We start from the raw sequence: 21,349 nt of genomic DNA on the forward strand, positions 1-21,349 counted from the left end.
CTTAGAAATTTTAAACTAAATTTTGTTTTGGTGAATCTTTTAATTTAATTTAATTTGTTCATTAAATAATAATGTTTTATTTTTCTTGTTGTGGAAAAAAATTTCAAATAATATTTTAAACATTAATTTTTTTTTAATTAATTTATTTTAATAATAAATCCAACCCAACTTTAAATTTTATTTAATGATAAAAATTTATTGTGAGCTTTTCTTATCGGGTAGTTAGTCTCGTCGCTAATGGATTTGTTTTAACAAACATCGCGCCGGCAGACAACGCAGAGAAACGTGTATATTTGCAGTGTATAATTTTTGTCTTGGTGATTATTGTGCCGCATCCTTTCAAGGCGCTTTCTAGGGCCACCACAATAACGTCTTGATAAATCTCACATAGACATAAATATTTTTATATCTTGTTTTGGCCAAGCCATTGGAAGATTTAAGAAATATTGGTGTCGATCTCTCTATAAAATATAATCTCTTAAAAAAGTACTAATTCAACAAACGTAAAAATATCAATAAGGATAGATTATAAATTATAATTCTAATAAAATATAATCGTATAGGCAGTGCATTTAATACCAAAATCAAAATTGGATTACTTGAAATTATTGCATTACATAGGACGTAAGGTAAGTACAATTTAACCTATGCTTTCGAATCTCCAACAATCTATTGCGTAATAAACCATTAATAAAAATTAAATAGGAGAATTAAAAATTAATAAGAGAGACAATTAATGAGAAAATTATTTAATTAAAATTATAGACATTAAATTAATAAAAAAAGATCATATAACTAATAATTAAATATAATAATTAATTTTAAATCCTTATTTCTTTTCTTTATTTTTATTTTTAGTTTATTACAATACATAGGATAGGCTAAATATTATTTGAATGTGGGGTAATTTTTATTTTTTTAAATATCTATTGATTGTATTAAACTTGACTATCGTTAAAATTTTTCAATACTATTATTTTTTCTGTTGACAAAAAATAAAACATGCTTTAGAAAACATTTACGTCAACACAATATTCTGACAGCGCATTTAGGTTGACACGGCACCGCCCTGAGCTCTGGCCCTGCGCTCACTCGTGTCTCTCTCGATATCAGCCGTCCAGCTATTAATATGACAATCGGTTGTCTCCCCGCCCTTGACACCGAGATAAGGCCGCCGCCGAGTATGGACATTGCGTTCTGCCCCGTTTCCGTCGTACACCTTGACCGGTCTGTTGTCGTTTCCGAAGTACGCCCTAACTGATTTGTGCTCGAGTTGCGTATTGTTTTCCTGGTGAATTAAGCTTCGGTGTTCTTCGTTGATCGTCGTAATAAAACTATATCGCGACAATATATTTATATACATACATATATTTATATATATAAATTTCTTTGCGGCCGTAGCAGCGGATTATGCATTAACGATGTTGTGTCTATATTCTGTACTATCGACTATATTGTGTCAATCTATATACATCTAACTATCTATATGTGCATCCCTTGTGCGGACATGATGGTAGCGTACGTGATAAGGTTAAAATTATAATTTCAATAACGAGCTAAAACGATAATAATTTTTTTTTAATTTTAATCAAATAAAAAAAAATACTAATAGTAAACATTTTTTGGAATTGAATTATAAAATATTAAAATTATTTATAAAATTAAATTAAAGAAACAATTACACAAAAAGTACTAAATTTTGAATCAAATTTATTTTAACTATTATTTTTAATTAATTAACTATTTATTTAATAACTTAAGATCCAGCAAATGTTTTGCGATACTATTTTTTACCTTCTATCATACGTTATTAACTTCATTATAATTAAGATTTCTCAATCATATTTGTTTATACATAATAAATGTGCCCAAACAAATGTCATCTATAAAATTATTCAACCATCGATCTTCATATAAACAAATGAAAACAATTATTTCTAATGTTCGTAATGTATACTTTTTTAACTTTTATAATTTGCCAATACTTTTTAAGTCAACAATTATTGACTCAAGTGTGAAATAAAAATTATTGGATTCAAAAATTATCATCATTTTGTAAAAATTGTATTTTTAAAGGACTCTTAAAATATAAATTAAAAGTAAATTATTTTTATTTATTACTAATAAACAAAAACATACAAAAAAATTTTTTCAAATTTTTTAAATAACCATTTTTTAGTCATATTGTATCAAAAAAAACCCAGAACAGCAGCTCAGGGATCGTAGCACAATGGAGACGTGTCATAGTTGAGTCAAGTATAAAAATATCTGACACTGATTAAAATTACTATCATAAAAAACGCTTCAATACAAATCTGTAGATAGTGTTTAATTTTAAAAAATTGGTGGTTTATTTCAAAAACAACATTTCAAAAAAAAGTATGTCGATTGAAAGAGGTATATGAATAGTATTTATCATAAATAAATAAATAAATTAACAATTGAATTTGTCAGCTTTGCAATTCTTTACTGATAATTAAAAAATATACACACTACATTTTATTTATTTTATTATTATACAGAAAACACAATTAAATTAGAGTTTTTATGAATTTCAATGAAATTCTGGAAAACATAATTCATATTTCGATATCTAAAAAATACTTATAAAAATTAAATATGTAACATATCTTCTTCTTCTTTTTTATTCCATTCATTAGTTTCAACTTCTTTGTATGATGAAAAAGATGCCATGAATGACCGAATCATATTGCAGTTGACATTCTGAAATAAATTTTCCAAATACTCTAGAAAAATATTAAATCTCAGAAAGTTAGCATTCAAACCTTCTATATGTGAGATACTTTCAAAATTTTGTATATTTTTTTCTTTTTCTGTGCTCAGTTTAATGCCCGACTTAAATGTTTCAGTTTTTTTAATTGAATTCTTAACATAATCAGGGTCATTTACGCGTATTTGTAATATTTCAAATGATTCAACATAAAATTTGTTACGCATTTCACGTTTAATAACTTCTATATTATCAGAAATTATAACACTATAGGAAGAATCTAAATAAGCTCCACAAAAAACTATAGGTTCTTCTAAGAATGAAGATATGATGATACTTGAAAATAAAATATTTTCAAAATTAAATAAATTATTCAATGTAACATTATTTAACAAAACGTTGTGCATTTCGGAATTACACATTTTAATTACAGTGTCATTTTTATAAAATAATAAATAATTTAGATGTATTCTCATTAAATGCAATGATACAACTCTAAGAATGTTAAATATTTTTGTTTGATAATTATAAATATTTGAAACCCATGAATCAAACCAAAAATATTTTCGAGCATCTGTATATGCATTTTGAATATCTTTAAAAATGTTATCACTATTTTCCACAGTTTGGTCCCCAATTTGTATTATAGTTTTCAAAATATCAGATTTTTCAAAAATATCCTTAAGATAAATACTACTAAGAGAAACCCAATTTTCTTCCTTGTCCAGGAAAAAGGAATTACTATTCATTCTATTATATATAACATGTGCAACTTTTTTTATTTCTGAATTTCTGTTTACTTTATTTAGGTCATCTAATTTTGTCGCATAGTAATTATCATCTTTTTGGCAGTATTCATCTGCACGTAAATTTAAATGCTCTTTTATATTCATTATAATATGAGAAAGATTTGATTCAAAAACACTTCTATTTTTGTTTTGCTTTTCATACTCTTTTTTTATGTAAATTGTATACATATACATCTCCCACAAAGGATCTAAAGCTACTTCTAACTTTGATTTGAGCAATACAGCTAATATGCGTTGAATAACTTCTTTATCAATAAAGTAATTATAATTCAGTATGTTATTTAATTTATTTGGTGTAAAACTTTCAATAAGTTTCATATATTTTAAAAAGTAATATAAATTACTGCAATAGAGCTTGTAGTAGATAACATGCGCTCTATTGTGAAATTTAATTCGAATTTTTTTATTATTTTCTTTAATTAGGGTATTTTTAAAATCCTCTAAATTCACACGAGAAACATTTTCGTAATTATATTTTTGGCACCCAGTTTCAAGATTCAATGCTTTTTCAAGTTCTTCTGCGTCGTCAAAATTTTCAGAACTTTTAGGTAAAAAACAATTACATTTGATGAATTGGATATTACAAACTATCCCAAGAAAGATTGTTAGAACGTAACATTGATTAAAAATCATAATTAGTTTCTTAATTACTTACTCTTAGTATTGTATGACTTTTTAAGAAAAACACTTTTTTAAAACTACACATTTAATAAAATTTAGATATTTTAGTATATGATTTCATTTATATAGTCATATATAATATTTAACATTCTACCTGAAAAAAGTTTATAAGTACTTTATTGTCATGGTATTATTTTAAAATTAATTAATCATTCTATATAAAATTTATACAAATAAATTCAACTTGCTTCTTATAAGAACAAACATAAAATATAAAGGAGAAAATAAATTAAAAGTAACATTATTGTTTATGGCTATTTCTGTCTCACTCCAAATCACATTATATCAATGTTGCTATATTGAAATAACATAAACAATTAGCATTGCAGCTGTTTTTTCGCTACAGAGCATAAATTTATGATATTTTGCAACGTATTGTTACAGAAGTAAATGGATGTAACATTAATAAAATATTTCATTTTAAACATTTTAAAATCCTCGAAAAATCAATTTTTTGTTATTATTGTTAAAATCTTCTACAATTCACTTCTTTCATTTTTTTTTTTTCTAATAATAAAATTTAATAATTTATTCATGTTTTATTAAGTCATATAATTGACTTTATATTAAAAATATCATTCTTGTACTTAATGGTTTTTATAGAATAATTTTTTCCAAAATTTTTATTACAAATGAATTTAAAAAAATGTTAACACCATATAATAAACACAACAATTAATTTAACTATCAATTTTTAAAATTAAAAAAAATTTTGGCCCCTTTCAGATCGATCCGAAAAGTACCATATACTTTGACGTTTAGGTAAATTACGTAATCAATATAGGTCTTAAAAATTAAAAAATTATAAAATCGTTTTCTACGTTAAAAATTCAACATTTTACATATATAGATGTTATAATTGACCAAAATTTAGAATTTTAATCATATTTTAATAAATAAGGGGTATTTTTGGTAAAAATAACGCTTTGAGTGACCTGTAAAAATTTTTTTATCGATCTCAAATTTTCAAAATTTGTTTCTTTTTATATACTTAATAAATCTAGGGGGTGTGTGATAAAAATTTTTAAAGTCGATTTTTTTTGCATCACCCTAAGAAGCTTAATGATAGGTATATAAAAGATCTGCCTCTAAAGAAGCAGCTTTATATAAATTATACATTACCAATAAAGTGGAGAAAGCTATAGCGAATAAAATATAAGCAGTATGTATTTTCCTAGATATAAAATGAGCTTTTGATAATACAATCATTGATCCTATGCTCAACAACATAGAATAGAACCACTTATTATAAAGAGGATAAAAACCATTCTTAAGAAACGCTCCAATATAGGACAGCTCAATATAACTAATGTAATTAAGTTTATTAAACAAAGATGACCACGATGAAGGGTTCTATATCCCTTTCTATGACGTCTAGTTTTAGACTCGCTTATTAAAGAAATAAAAAAATATTGCTATACACAAGCCTAAGTATGTATAGCCTTAACCATAATAGTAGTGGATAGATTCCCAGATACGATTATATACTTGGCACAGCAAAAACGATGCAGTAAGTACAGCCTAGCTGTTAATCCAAACAAAGTATTAGACAATAAACTAAGATATAAATCACATATTGAGACAAATGACAAAAAAACAATGACTATATTGTGGACATGCAGTAGAACTCTGAGATAGACTTGGGGCCCTAAACCAAGAATTATGCATTAGCTATACATTTCAGTGATTAAACCTATGATTCTGTAAGGTTCCATGGTCTAGTGGACCAGAACATCACTTATTTATATTTAAATATTAAATAAAGATTATTTATCTTATTTATTATTATATATTAAAGAACATAAACTCATTTAAAGAATGGCTGCTATAGTCATTTACAGAGGAAAAAGAACCACACCAACAGTGTCATTGGAGGCACTAATAATACTATTTCCCTTACACTTAGAGGTTAAACCTCATACCAAAGCTACAGCACTAAGACTCCACAATTTATATAATATGGTTTTTATGGTATGAATATTCTTTTTTCAATTATGTGACCTTTTTTTTAATAATTATTATTTGGTGGTATCTTCCTCTTGTATTGAAAAATTGCCAACTAAAACTTTTGCTGAATAAGGAAGGTGACATCTCCACATACCCGCTTGGGATGACACTTACTATTGACCACTAATGACTTTTATTATTGAATAAAGTTGTCAATTCTTTAAATTATTTTGTGAAACACGATTAAAATAATAATTTTACGATTTAACAAAAGTTTGTAATTTTGTATTGATACTGAAAACTTAAATCGTTATTCTAGATATTTTCGGTATTATTTTTCAAAATATCATCTTTAACATTATTTATCAATATGTATTATTTATAAAAAATAATACATATAAATTTTGGTCAAAATTGATCTACATTGGACGTGCCGCAAGAAGGTAAAAAATGAAACTTAAAATGTAGTTATTTAGTATTTTGTACTTATATCGAAAAATATCGATCTTATATTAAAATGGATTTAAGCAAAATTTTGTTTCCTTAAAATTTACTACAATAAAACTAACACCATTTTATTTTAATCAAATATTTTTATGTTTCTCGTTTAAATTTAGTTTTCATAAAATATTTAACAAAATATAAATTTTACAACAAATTTTATTACGCAAAAGTAACTTCAAATTTGATTTATTTCTATTTCTTGTAAATTAAAACTCAGGTTTATTTGTGACATAAAATGCAAATAATTGTCATTGATGTTATCAATCTGTGTAAACTAGGAAAGTCATATATAATTCCTATGCTTTAAATATTAACTAGTGGTATATACCTAAAAACTTCAAGGGTAGTTGAAAATTTTTAAATTAAAAAATATGGAATTTATTTGTACATTTTTTGTAAAACATTAAAAATTGAGTATTATTTAATAATTACATTTGTGTATTATTGATGTTTAACTCCCAGTCGATGTCCCAGAGTAATAATTTTTCATGAATAAAATCCCATTGTTAAATTCACAATTTTTTTAAATTTAAATTTTAAAATATTTTCTTATAAAAATATTTTTAAAACATACAAGAATATTTAGTATTTTATTACACATTTTTAACTCTCATTTTTTTACTAAATTAATATTTGCCAAAATTCAAAGTTCTATAAAAATCTAATAATATGCATAATATTAAAAGATATATTTTATGACAGTTATTACTGTTAAAAATGCTATAAATTTTATTACCAAGTACTCACGGTAAATTTATTTTTAACAGGCTCAACATATTTAATAAAATTATCTATAAATCATATACCCTGTCGAGTAAAGTAAATAAAACTTGCCGAAACTTAAAATTTTTAATAGAGTACACTAAATTATAAAACGTTTAGTAAACTGAACTTTATCTAATACTGTGTATCAAATAAAAAAAAAATATGATCTGAAGGATACAATGTATCCTATACGTTATATATAAGTTTATATGTCATATATCCTTATATACAACGAATATGTGATACTATCACATATACGTTATAATATCTCACAACATCATTGCACTGCCGATTAGGCTTATGACGTTGACACAATGACACACGTATTACTACAGGAAGCAACTGTACACTTAAATACGTTTGGAATTTACTCTTATCGTCTATTACATAAATTTAAAATAGGTACCACTGAGATAGTGTTTATATTGTTGTTAACCAGGAGTATTATATATATATATATATATATTGTAGTGAAACTCTTGGTAGTTCTCTAAGGGAATATAAATTAAATAGGAATCCTCAGTACCTAAGGTAGTTATAGCCATAGTTGTAAAAAATACTTTAAAAAATGTATTTCAAATACTATTTGAATACTTTTCATACAAAAGTATTTGAGTAATACTCAATTACTTTACAAAAGTATTTCAAATACTAAGAATACAATTAAAAAATAATAATAATGTTTTTATTTTAACTAAGAGCAAAAGGTTCCACCTAAATAATTACCAAGAGGGTAATTTGAGTCAAATATTGAGTACTCTTAAATTAAGAGAACTCATTTATTATTTTCGATATTTTTTGTTAGAGGTAAATAAAATTAATTATTGGAGACTAAACAGTGAAAAAAATAAATATTACTACACGTGTAAAAACCTGTAAAGTATGTCTTATTGACAATAGAGTAAATCATTTGAACCTGCAATAGGCTATTGTAGGTTCAACTGATGTATTAAAAATAGATGTATACATAATAGCATTTAGATAAGCACAATAATTATGTTANTAATATACTTTATCGAAAAAAATTAAGAGACAACATGGAATAATTATTTTTTATAAACTTTAAAAAGGTATAAAAATTTTATAGAAACATCTCTATATTTTTTTTATTAAACAAATAACATTGTAGTTAGCAATAAAATATTGCACGTATGCGTTATGCACGTGTTCAATAATTTTTATCAACGTAAAAAAACAACAACTGTCAGAATGCCTGAAATGAGTACATAGTGGAAACATAGAAGAGGTATTAAGTATTTAAAAATATCGACTTAAAGTTAAACATTGTCGGCACCTTTGAGGGCTCGTATTCGCTATTTATACACATTTATATACCCCCCCCAATTCGAGCACTGGTTATACTATAATGTAACATATAAAATAACAGATAATTATTCTTAATTTTCACTTTGACTGAGTTTAATTTGCTTGCTGTGTTACGGTTAGCAAATTAAAAAAAAAAAGTATATTAATAGTACTGAATATTTAACAGTATTAAATACTAAATAATTGTATTTAAAATACTACTCAGATACTTTTTATTAAATGTATTTAAAAATACTATACAATACCAATGAAAGTATTTGAATACTTTTATTCAAATACATTTACTCAAATGCTTTACGCCTTTGGTTATAGCCTAGCCAGCTCTCCCAGCATTCGGTTTTATTTGTTTGCCCATAAAAATTCTTAGCTCTCGCTTGATCGATTTGATTGTCTATGCATCAAAAGAATCTGATTTGAATCTAGATAAAACATGACAACGATAAAAATTAAATAAATTTCTCATATATAGAAAGTTAANGCATCAAAAGAATCTGATTTGAATCTAGATAAAACATGACAACGTTAAAAATTAAATAAATTTCTCATATTTAGAAAGTTAAAAATATCTCAAAAATACGCTACCATAAAAAATTGAATTTTAAAAATTAAAAAAACAGATTCTAATAAAATTTGAATGTAACAATTAGAGACTAAAAGCATTCTTTAAATATTTTTTAAAATAAAAATCTTATAAAATACGATCTTATAACAAGATCGTTAAACATTCTTTATGATTAAAAAAGAAAATAATTTGTATATTTTTCCAGGTCAATGTAATATTCATTCCATTAGTTTTTTTTCTCATCTTTTTTTTTTGTTTTTGTAATACTTACATAAAATTGCTCGATTAAAACATTACTAGTCGGTGTTTCTTACGTTTATGACCGCAAATTTTCGTTTAATATACTGCGAAACTTCAATATAGGAGCCAACACTCCTACATTGGAGAAAAATTGAAAGCAAAATTTATGTTCCAGGGAACTAGACGACAATTAAGATAATCTATAATTAATACTGAATACTCGATACTATTAACTACTTGACTAATAAACAAGTCAATGATTTAAAATAATAATAAAAAAAATAAACTACTTGTATACAGGGTGATTTTTTTATCATAACCCACTCAATTACTTACAGAATAATAATAATTAAAAATTTTTTTTTTATTATTATCTTTAGTTACACATTATTCTTGAATTATTAACTATGTATACTTTTTAAGTTCCAGAAGATTTCACATTCACATAATTTTATTTTTAATAATATTTTTCTACAAATATTATATTGTATAAATATTGTATAGCAAAGTATGGAGAAAAATTTTCTAGTATAGTCTTATAATAGAAGGAATAATAACACCAATTCACTAACATTAATTCACTATAAATTTCTTTTATTAAAAGATAAAAATGTATGCATAAACTGGGTTATTTTACATTCTATTACTCTGAAAAATATCTAATTTAATGAGTTGGAAAATTTTGTAATAGCAAACATTTTTAATTTATGCAAACATATTTTACACAATTTAATGAAATGTTATTTTTTTGTGTAGTCTTAGTCATTATTAAAATCGTGTAAGGTTTCTAGTTTTAAAACCTTGATAATATTTTCATTTATTTTTTTATTTTTATCGTTTCTTACTGGTGTAAATCATATTCTAACATAGTAAAAAATAATGATAGAAACGTAGTCATCATTCTTATATTTATTAAGAGTCTCTACATTATAAATTATAATAAAATGCCAAAATAATATATTAAAACAATTTTGTAGTAAATATTATTCTGCTTATTTTTATTAAATAGGAATTCAATTTTTTAGATTTAAAAATTAATGAGTAATAACAACTATACTAAAATTCAAAATATTCTCATTAATGAATAACTTAATACAATAACTTTGTTTAGAAGTAAATAAATGTTTTCATATATTAATTATTTTACATATAATATAGATAGTGAATTAATTTACATTGAAAATTAGATAATTACTTAAAAACAAAATATTGCAGTTCTATTTATTTATTTTTTTATTTCAATCTATTTTCACTTTTAATTTGATTGGGTTACTATTGCATTATTTAAAAATAAGTATATATATAAATAAATATAATATACTTTATCGAAAAAAATTAAGAGACAACATGGAATAATTATTTTTTATAAACTTTAAAAAGGTATAAAAATTTTATAGAAACATCTCTATATTTTTTTTATTAAACAAATAACATTGTAGTTAGCAATAAAATATTGCACGTATGCGTTATGCACGTGTTCAATAATTTTTATCAACGTAAAAAAACAACAACTGTCAGAATGCCTGAAATGAGTACATAGTGGAAACATAGAAGAGGTATTAAGTATTTAAAAATATCGACTTAAAGTTAAACATTGTCGGCACCTTTGAGGGCTCGTATTCGCTATTTATACACATTTATATACATAAGTATGTAAACTTATTTTATGAAAATCATTAATAATAATGTAACTATAAACTAGTAATTATAATTTTATAGAACAATCCAATAAGAAAACATATTAATAAAAAAAAAGTATATAACTTATATTTTTATAGATTATACTAGTGCCATCTTCAAATGTTTTTAAAATAGTTGAAGTGTAGCAAAAAATTCTACGAGATAGCGCTATAATTTTAATTTAAGTACATTTTTAGATGTACTTATTCAATGTTAAGGAAAATTTGAATTTCTCAAAGTTTAATAATTATCATTTTTTGAAATCGAAATTCAAGTCCGAAGTGTAATATTTTAAATTAGTAGTAAGTCACTTATAACTTATGAATTAAGAACTTAAAAAATTCTATGCCTGATTATAATTATAAAATATTTCTATTAGTATTCAAAAATAAATAAATAAATAATTGATGTTTATAGTTGGCACTAATTATTTAAATATTGAAGTGAAGAAAATTATTATTAGAATCAACACAGGCAAAAAGTATAGATATAGATGTGGCAGATAATCATCATTGTCAATTTATCTTACTAAAATACCAAAATTAAGCAATCATAAATTTCATCAATATTGAGAATATTTCAATATTGAAATAAGTACCATATTTCTGGACTTGGGTGTCCAATATATTAGTGCTAATAGGGTTCTAAAAATATTGTCACATATCAATTAAAGGATTAGAATTCATTTTACATCTATTTAATAGTAAAGATTTAGCATTAAACAATTTTTTTTATATAACCGTTAAGAATAAAATTCTATTCCTGTTAGAAATTCAACTAGTAATGTGTTAATAAAAATAAAATAATTTATAAGGTTGATTTTAAAATTTATTAGATAGTAGCATAAAAGTACTATATTGGCTGTGATATCTATAAAAATGAAAATGTAAATAAAGAAAAATTGGTTTTCGAATCATTTTAGCATTTTAAAACTTGTTCATATAGCCAAGGTTTCCTATAAAAATCTTAATTATTGAAAAAAAAATGAAATTATAACAATTTGTAGTTTTTGGAGAGTAGAATAGATAAACACTTCTACAAGCCGGATCATTGTTAGAACTTTTTCTCTAAAGGGGTGTTGAAGGGTAGATCAATTATTAAGACGGGCAAGCACAATAATTTCACTTTTATTGATAAAAAACAATATTAATAATAAATGTAATCTTTTCAATATACTATTGAATAAGAGTGATAAGTAATAATTGCTTTATCTAATTTCTTATCATGGTATTAATGCCAAGTTTGTAATGTATACACATTATCATCATATGTATACACAGTAATCATGAAAAGATAGCGTTTTTTTCTGTCCTTTTCTCAATACGTATTTCAATGTTTATAAATAGTACATGGAAATTCAAATTTTCATAAACTTTAAAATGCTACAGAATACTTACTACTAAGTATTAATAAGATATTTTTTTACTAAAATTTTTCTTAAATTCTACTCTACAAAATAGCTATCTCAGATTTTATTTTTACATTTTATTTAAAATTTCAAAATAAATAATATTTTTAATAAAATGTAAAAAAAATAATTATTGAGATATAGCTATAGACCTAACGTATAACTATTATTAAAAAAAAATATATTAACTGGATCAAAAGATATTTAATTTGTCAGTGAGTGGTGGGCCACTCTGTATATATTTATTTATTGAGTTATCAGCTATATGTATATGTAACTAAAAAAATATTCATGATGTTATTTTTATTTTGTAATAATTGATTGCGTTTTGATAAATTTATTTGCGTTGTGATGCGTATCAAACAACCAGCCCACAGGAAGGGTTACAAAATGGTAACTTTTTCAACTTAACTTTTGAAAATGTTCCGGAAAGATTGACACTTTTATATAAACCTTAAATTAAAGCTTATGTAATATACTATATTTTGAAAAAATAAAAATTGACCTCTAGACTTGTCTCCATGGTGAAAATGACTACCGTATTCAAAAATATACTATTTTTGATATTATATTTTATATTTTTTAACATTAAGTTGCTATAAATTTTTAAAAAATGCATGAATAAATTCTAATCTTTAATGATAAATACTTTATATATACCTCTTTCATTGGACATACTTTTTTTTTTTTAATCGGACCATTTACCTATATTTTAGAGGGGTTCAAATCTAAAAAATGCATGTAGAAAGTAGAACTTTTTCAACTTAACTTTTGAAAGTGTTCCGGAAATACTGTTTCTTTTATATATTCCTTAAATTAATGCTTATATACTTTGTTCTGAAAAAAAAAATGTTGGCAACAAAAAAATAAGTTTTTTTTTTTTTATTACGAATTTCATCTCATAAATTGACAACAATGTACACATTTTAAATAGCAAAAATTCGTAATGAGTAAATATTCCATTAATTTTTTTTTGTCAATTTATGTAGCAAACAATTATATTTGTATAATGCAACTATTTAGATGACAATTAGCCGAATAAAGGTTTCGTCTTGGTTGGTTCTTTTGCAATAGATCAAATATAAATAAATCAAGTTTTTGTGGACTGTATGTGATCTTTTCTTTTTTTTTTACTAATGTTCTCAATAAATAAATTAACAAATGATTACTTAATCTTTAATATAAATGAATGGTCAAAGAATAACTAATAATTTACAATGTACAAAAATATCTTGAAATAGCTTCAATCGATATTTGACCGAGTGATAAACGACGTTTGTAACGATTTATTGTTAAGTATTATGACCGGCGCATCGGTTATGTCCGACAAAAGATATTTATAATTAGCTTCTGACAAATGTTTTGAGCAAAACATAAAAATGTAGATTTCGTCTTACGAAATCTGCCCGTTGTATAAGAGCGCTTAATGCTTGCTACGGGAAAAGTAGATGATGACACAAATAAGTAATACAGGTTGGTTTTCCAAGCGGCGTCGAGCCGTTTAACGAGAAAAACAAGAATTGAAACACAAAAGATAATATGCCAACCAATAGTAACAATAATACTACTAAGAACCCGTCGACTGAATGACAAAAAGATGACCGAAATTGCGGTGGCGATTTGGTTGGGTTGACGGACGCTGTAACCAATGAGATAGGTGTTACGAAGATGACTGACTCGACGTATTATTGCGGCGGGGTATTCGACGCTAGGCATTTGTTGGACTTAACACCACGACGATAACGCGTGTGTGTAACGGTCCGGTTTACAGTGAAGAGGTGGCTGTGAAGGAGCTGATACGACCGCGGGGTGTCAAACGTGTGACAACGCCGCGGCCGTGTCATGCTTAAGAAGACATTAAAGACAAGCAGTGTCAACTACAGCGACGCACTCGCTAACAAGAAGCACATAAGTACGCAAGTAACACCATGTGCGACCACCCCCACACTACCCTAACAGTAAAACTAGTTAGGGCAGGTCGCGCTTATGGCGATGACAACCGAAACTCAACACAACACCGAGTGCCCACTGCGCCGTTCCGCTTTGCCTCGACCCAACAATATTACTATTCTGAATTTTTGAAATAATGAAATTTTATTATGTTTTTTTATCAGTGATAAATAATGAAAAAATATGCTTTAGAAATAGTCTAAGAAAGCATAATTAATAATAAAAAATTTCATCTAAATGATAATTTTAATAAAAACTATTAGCTATTTAGTTAGGTCTGAGTTCATTGTTGTTTGTCATTTATCTTTATATTCGCAGAATACATTTATATTTAAAAAAAAGTATTTATATGACTTTTATAGTTTTTCTGACATTATTATTTTGCACGGCATTTTTTACTGTTGTAAAATTATCAATAAAACTTGTATAATTTTCTTCTTCAGAAACTCGGCCACTAGAACCATCCCCACATACATTCTTGCCTGCAATTTTTTATATTCGATACCTGATAATCCGAAATCAATCTAAACCTCCACTTAACGCTTTCACATTATTTCTTACTACTTCCTCCCATTTCAGACGTGGTGTTCCCAGCGGTCTCTTTCAGTAGAATTTTCGTCTATTACTATGCATAAGAATGGATTAATAAAAAAGACAAATTAAAAGAATAGTTGTAATTTTTTGTACTTTACCGTTTCCACTGTATTGGGTTTATGGAAGAGAATTTCCGCGGATAATACAATTTATTAGTGCGATATTTTACGATATAGTCACTTTTAATTTATAAATTACTATTACAATAATAATAATTAAATACGTCAAAAATATCTTGGTCGACATATTGTTTTGTCTAGTGGAATGGTTATCTTTACTAGTGTATTACTATATGTTATATCAGGATTATGAAATATACTTTGAGTCCTACTGTTAGATATAAACTGTAGAATTCAACTCGCAAGTCAGAGAATTCCATTATGACATAATAAATATTAGAATTACGCGAAAACAATGAAGTCATAATATAAAACATTGGAGGGAACACTTGTCCATACGTACATAAAAATTTGTAATGCGTTATGCACGGCACTCGTTATCAACATGACTTTGTAGCAAAAATATCTCCAGTATCTAAAACAGAAAAACATATCCGATCGGCATTCTTCTTGAAAGTGTTAAAAAAATTAGCGAGTTAAAATAGTATGAGAAAAGTATTTTATATTTCAAAAACATTTAAACGATGCATACAATTTTTTTAATTAGTATGATGATTTTACTGAAAAAAATTATTTAAAAAATTAAAACTATTACAAAAATTTAATTACGGCTAATTTTTTTCATGACGTTCTTAGATGAAGAAAAATTATTTTTTTTTTATAATCTAAAAAAATATCTTGAAGATATATATATATTATGCATCATTTTTTACGTTAACAAAACTGATGAATATTATAGTATGATTTTAAACTTATCCATATTCAAGAGCTTGTTTACGAATAATTTTGTTAATTCCTAAAAAAATAAAAACACTGTTTTTAATAATTATTAGACTCTTATGTACGTTGGTGAGTTAATACTAGTATTTAGAATTGCGTATTAGTAAAATATAAAAAAAGGTAAGTTTTAAAACTTTTTAATCTATACATATATGAATTCATAAATATTTTTTTAAATAGTTCAAGTATTTTATTAAATTTTTATTTACAAAAATTCACAATTATTAAATTATAAATAATTAATGAAACTAAATATTGGGAGTATGTTCTAACATGTAACAAAAATGAGTTGATTACTTTTCAGTTTATATATAATTATACATAACAATTATTGTTGATTATAATCTACATAAAAGTAGGTATGCATTTTCTATATTAACAAAAATAAAAATGTTTTTATTAACATTTCAAGATGGATTTTTTCAAAGCTTTATTTTTACATAAATTTTGATGAGTTGATATTCATTTTTTTCAAATAAGTCTTTTATGAGTTCTATATATTTTTATACGTGGAATGAGTAATGCATGTGGATAAAATACGAAAACACATATTTATCATATACGTACCTATTTTTCCATTTTAATTAAATATTTATTTATTAAATACACGTAAAACTATATTTTAAATATATTATATTTAAAGTAAGCACACCCAGTTTTTGACAATGTAGCAATGTCTCACTTGTTAATATGCTATGATTGGTTAAATTTTTAATTACTCATTTTCAAATTAATGTGTTTACACTATCATAAGGAAAAATAAGAAATGTAGAATAGGATTTAATGTATTGTTAGTAGTCACAGTATGCTAGGATGTTGAAGAGCTGTTGTTATAGTAATTTTAAAAGAGTAACGACAAGGTTATGGTGCAGCATACAAATACCTTTTGTATGGATTGATGCTCGAAGAATGAGGTGCAGACAAAGTGCAAGGCATAAATACCAAGCGTATCAGGAGAGAGACCTAACTGATTAAGAGGTACATGACACAAGCATTTGAGTCAGGTAAGGAGAATAAATAAGGCTGATAAAGGCGTCATGAATGATCAAACTAACCCTTGACGTAAGATCCATAGTCGGATAGCGACATTCGATTACTTAGACTAACATTTTAACAAAAAATCTTGACGTGCCTACACTGGAGTCGACTGACCACAATGAACAGTTCCAATTGGTTTAAAAAGTACTAAATTATCGCATATTTTCATATTTTTATTTAATTGTCAAGTCATTAGTCGCCAACAGCGGAAGTGTACAGCCTTAATTTATAATTGTACTTTCTACAATTGTTAAAACATATTGCTGAAACAATGCATAATACTAATAATTCTTTTGGGTCAAGATTTCGGTTAAAAAAACCAAAAAATTGGTTTTAAACGTCCATTATCGTATTTTACAAAACCGTGTTCAATTCCTGATAATTTTAGTTTTTACATTAAATTGTAATAACTTTTTTAAAACTAGACGGATCATTCAAAATTGTTATTAACAATATTTTATTGTGAGTATATTATTATTGAGTTAAACATCATATCAAAATTTACATTCTTAATAGTTTTTCTTTATAATACTAACTTTTGATACTGTTCCTAAAATTCTGTGTTTTTTTAAATTATGTAAAATTTAATTTAATGTAATGTATGCACTTTAAAATTAAAAAATAAAAATTATTCAAAAAATGTTTGGTACAGGCTGTTTACTGCTATCAATGTTAAAATCAAACGTTATATAATGTCAAGAAGTATTACATACGGTTTATATTGTTTTATATTCATATAAAAGTCTTATCTGTCAAATACTGAGTTTACATTTCGTAATTATTATATTAAATTATAACGTTAAGCACTTAAATTTGAATTTTTTTAGAAAAATATTTTTGAGATATGACAGTTTCGTATCAAAATTTCGAATTCAACACAGTTTAAAAAGGCGTTACAAAATTATCATTTAGTAAGTGGTTGATGGATTTGCAATTCAAATTTGAACAATACATTTTCTTTGCATTGCGATAAGCGTAAACGACCTTCAGTTCTTTAAAGTACACAACTTTGTTTTGAATTGTTAAAATAAAGTGTAAAAAACATGAATAATTTAGGTGAAATTCGTTTCATGACTTAATTTTTAGTTAGCTAAAATAATCTTTACAATGCAATTTAAACCAAATTTTATAATAATATATTAGAAATTCTATAATATAAATTAATGATTTACTGATTACTAATGAGGCACACACTAAAAAATTAAAACTTTAAAAGATTTATGTACCTTGATATTTTTTTTTAGCAGTAGTAAATAGAGTCATAATAATAAATCAATAAATGTATAACTCTATCTTAGAATACTTCAACAACCAGCATAATAAAACGTATTTTTCTATTAATAAACTCTGTTATTTTAACTTGTTATTTTGATTAAAATAAGCAGTTTCTATATATTATATATTTCCCTTATATATTTATTTATATCAATTTCTTTCGTGGTTTATTAGTCATTATACCGTAAGATATATCCTAGAATGACAAAATTAACATTAGTACAAAATGAGAAAACTTTATTCCCTGGAGAAGAGAGACAATTTAAAGCGTGAGTTGTGAAACCCTTTAAATGTTTTTAAACTTTGCAATGGTTAGTTATAAATTCACACCAAACAAATTGCGGAAGGAGAAAAAAATAATACTGTACATTCAAAAACATTCTTAAGGCTCTTATTGATTTTTCACCGTATACTTTCTATACATATAGATTTTCTACCTTTTTTAACCTAATTTATTGTTTTTTTACAGACACCTTCGAATAGCAAAAGGGTCTTGCATTTATACGCTTCAGAAAATTTCTGTTGTACACTCCACACTATTATTTAACTAATACCGCATAGTAAGAATATATTCGTAAAATAATCAAATGTTATTTATACTAAAATATTTATATCAGTAGAATGTAAACTGTTAAATATACAAAATAATAATTAGTAATATTTTTTCCAATATACTACAAATACTTCTACGATATTAAATGATTTCATTATATTATTAAAAAAAGGTTAGATAATATCAAAATAATCGTCTATAGTTATCAAAAATGATTATATTATATATTGTACCTTTGATAACACAGAATAATAAAAAATGGCGTTTATAAACAATATTTAAATGAATCCTATAGGAAATTTTGCTGCTGATAACAAATCTGGTTTCAGATTTGTTCCATCACATATACTTTTTTAGATAATTACTAAATAGTAATTAATTAGTAACACATTCGAAAACTCATAAAAAATTAAAATATACAGAGTGATCGAAATCTGGTAAGACACTTATTTTCTCAGAAACTTTTGATTATTAAAAATTTTTGCAAAAAGAAAAATTATTAAGTTTATAAAACTCTACAATAATATGAAGTAAATAAATTTCTTTTTATCCCTTAAAGGATAAAAATGTTTACTTATAATTTTTTTAAATGGGAACCACTATTTTTGATTTGATAATGTGATAGAAAATAAAATTACAAACAATTTTGTTTTTGTAATATTTTTTATCCGAATAACCGTTTACGTTTTATAATTATTTAAAGATTTTGGCTTCCAGAAAAAATATTGTCATTTATTACGTTTCATAATCGGTGGCAGTGCAACCTGTTTTTTTGTTAGATCCTTTAGTCTTACAAAACCATAGACTTAGCTATTAATAATACACCGAAAACCCGGTTTGAATCTATTATTGTTATCACTCATTTAGTGCGTATTAAATTTTTATAGCTAATTTACCTGTCATAACTTTATCAATAAAATTTGGTTTATGCAACTTCAAATAAAAATAATGACTTCTGTATTTAATACAGTAAAATGACAATAGAAATTTGGCCTAAAATCACTTAACTTTAACAAGCTGTAACGGACGAACGGTTAATCGGAAAAAAAAAATTATAGTATTATAATTTAAATTTGTCTGTAATTTTTTTTTCTATCATATTATAAAGTTAAAAATAACTGTTCCCATTTAAGAAAATTATAAATAAGGGTTTTTATCCTTGAAGGGACGAAAAAAATAATAGTTTGACTACATATTATTGTAGAGTTTTTTGAACTTGATATTTTTCTCTATAATAAAATTTAAAATTCTCAATATTTTCTGAGAAAATGAGTGTCTTACACAATTTTAATCACCCTTTATAATTTTTTTTTGAAACTCCAAAACTTTTTTAAATATCTTTTAAAATAATTGTTTGAAATTTGAGACTACTGCGATAAGAATAATCTATTTTTTAGACTCTTTAACTTGATTGTAGTACTTATTTATCAAAAATTAAAGCTAAATTTTCTACTATAACTTTTTTTTAGTTTAACTCCCTGTTATGAATTTATAATTATTTAAATAGACAACTATACGAAGACTTAAAAAATGTTATTTAAAAAAGTTTTAATAAAACCAAAACAATTATTTTGGTTTTTCCTGCAAATCTGAAAGTTTTTTAAAAACTGTTGTTCAAATGCTATATTTATTTTTGCATCATAGTTATATTAAAATTAAGTATAATTATGTTTCACAAATTGACATACATTTGTACACTGAATTCAATCAATAGTGAAATTAAATTTTATTTATTTTCATTGTTTGTTCAATTATTTAATTAATTACAAAGGTTACAATATAATAGTTAAAAAATAATGACTGTTATTAGAATTTTGTCAAGAAATTTTTACAACTTTTAAATTTAACGTTTTACCATCTTTTTTATTTCCTGATTAAATCATTTTCCTTATGTTCACTAACGTCATCCCATTTAGCTGAGTATATATGCAAATGCCTGTACAGATAATGCAGTTCGATACTCATATTACAACACAAAGAACCTTAGTTTTCCGAAATACATTTAAGAAAGTCTTAATATTCATTATTATTATTTCCTAAAAAAATTTCAATTAAATTTTAAAATTAATCTGAAGTCTTTTTTAATTATTTTTGGATTAATTAAAAAAAAAATCATCTTTTATAGAAATTTTTATTGGATTAAATTAAATTTTTACTGGTCGATAACAAACAAATAACCAACACTAAAAAATGTCCAAAGACTGTAGAACTAAAATATCAAATGATGCATGACTTAATATGTAACTCAATATTTTTTCGATTCCACCCCCAATACAATTATTTGGGATTTGATCCAGTCGTAGAAATATTACACTAGCCTTTGTTTATTACTCATATATGTTTAAAAGTACTGGCATACTTGTCAAGTATACCAATTATGGGAACGC

The 21,349-nt window shown here is 24.6% G+C and overlaps 1 protein-coding gene across 9 annotated transcripts in view; it reads left to right on the forward strand.

Moving 5' to 3' along the window:
• Positions 1-583: 583 nt before the first annotated feature.
• The window catches only part of LOC126893588 (regulator of hypoxia-inducible factor 1-like), a 44,900-nt gene continuing 24,134 nt past the window's right edge, over positions 584-21,349 (forward strand). For 3 of the 9 annotated variants that reach the window (XM_050663940.1, XM_050663934.1, XM_050663944.1), the window contains exons 1-3: positions 18,098-18,190; positions 18,584-18,678; positions 18,879-18,969. The gene's annotated coding sequence lies outside the window, so the exon portion shown is untranslated. The other 6 variants (XM_050663935.1, XM_050663938.1, XM_050663937.1 and 3 more) reach the window with 6 other exon arrangements.

The sequence above is a fragment of the Daktulosphaira vitifoliae genome, unplaced genomic scaffold, assembly GCF_025091365.1.
Source record: "Daktulosphaira vitifoliae isolate Bord-2020 unplaced genomic scaffold, ASM2509136v1 Scaffold_1, whole genome shotgun sequence".
In the NCBI taxonomy this organism is placed as follows: domain Eukaryota; kingdom Metazoa; phylum Arthropoda; class Insecta; order Hemiptera; family Phylloxeridae; genus Daktulosphaira; species Daktulosphaira vitifoliae.